This window comes from Lepus europaeus, chromosome 15 (assembly GCF_033115175.1).
Source record: "Lepus europaeus isolate LE1 chromosome 15, mLepTim1.pri, whole genome shotgun sequence".
In the NCBI taxonomy this organism is placed as follows: Eukaryota; Metazoa; Chordata; class Mammalia; order Lagomorpha; family Leporidae; genus Lepus; species Lepus europaeus.
Window position 1 is genome coordinate 84224940 of NC_084841.1, and position 1494 is coordinate 84226433.

At 39.9% G+C, this 1494-nt stretch overlaps 1 pseudogene; it reads left to right on the forward strand.

Annotated features, from left to right (window-relative positions):
• The first annotated feature begins 1087 nt into the window (after positions 1–1087).
• Positions 1088–1202, forward strand: LOC133774753 (U2 spliceosomal RNA; annotated as a pseudogene).
• Positions 1203–1494: the final 292 nt, after the last annotated feature.

Here is a 1494-nt window from a genome sequence, read left to right on the forward strand (position 1 = left end):
AAAATCTATTCTTGCATGCTAAGGTAATTTAACTGCAATTAATCAATCAAGCAAATAAATAAAATATAATAAATGCCAAATAATATAACTTCTTTTACAACAAGCCACTATCTACAAATTTATCCTAAAAACAGCTAACAGCCAACACCACAGAAAGAAAACAATCAAAATCAAGCTTTATTAAACTTTTTCCCCATTAGTAGCTTGCTCCAAACTTGCATTTTACAGGGGTCTTTGTCATGATTTGATTTTCTAACCAATATGTGAACAACTTGAGGTTCAAACTTATCTCTTTTGACCTTCTGTGCTGAAGACAATGCCTTCATCATGACAGGCATTCAGCTTGTTGAATGAAAGACTTGAATGATTCAATCATCCACCAAAAAACATCCTGTCATCATAAAGCTTAATATCCATAACAACAGTCATGGTTTTATTGCAGCAAAACTATATGTTATGGGGTCAGCGCTGTGGTATAGTGAGTAAAGCTGTTGCCTGTGGTGCCAGTATCCCATATGGGCGCCGGTTTGAGTCCCAGCTGCTCCACTTCCCAACCAGCTCCCTGCTAATGTGCCTGGGAAAGCAGGGGAAGATGGCCCAAGTGTGTGGGCCTTTGAAGCCATGTGGGAGACCTGGAAGAAGTTCCTGGCTCCTGGCTTCCTGGCTTCAGATCGGCCCAGCTCTAGCCATTGTGGCCATTTAGGGAGTGAACCAGCAGATGGAAGATCTCTCTCTCTCCTCTGTATCTCTAACTCTCTCACACACTCTCTCTCTGTAATTCCATCTTTCAAATGTATCTATAAATCTTTTTTAAAAGACTGTTTGTTATGCTTTATTAACTAAAACCCTCTTCATTAATTCTTTCATTTTTTTTTTTTCATGGAGTCACTTAGGGACCAAAAAGGAAGATTGGTAGGTATGTTTGTTTGCATTTTTTTCCTCCAAGTAAAAACAATGACTTTCTTTCAGGTACATAATTTAACAGCTTGATGAATATAGATTCAGACCAAGACTAGGGAGGCCAGTTGTGAAGTCCTAGGTCCAGTGAGTAAGAATGCATTAAGCACAGTCAAAATAACACACACTGATCGCTTCTCGGCCTTTTGGCTAAGATCAAGTATAGTATCTGTTCTTATCAGTTTAATATCTGATACGTCCTCTATCCGAGGACACTAAAAAAATAAATAAATAACGCACACTATGCCAGCAACTAAAAATATACCAGCAATGTCAAAACCTAGCCTCTGCCACCCAGAACTTCAATCAGAGAAGATGCGAGAAGGGACACATGGAAAGTGGAAATAAAAGATGAGTTTATCTGGATACATAAAAATGCTGACATGCACGCGTAGTTTTTTCACAACATACATGAACTTGCCATGAGGTCCTCTGTTCTTTCAGCAAGCAGTGCCGGCCACACTGAACTCCACACAAGGCACTGAGGGTGGGCTCTCAAGAGGGCGAACAAAGGGATGAACGGTAACGATATGTCAG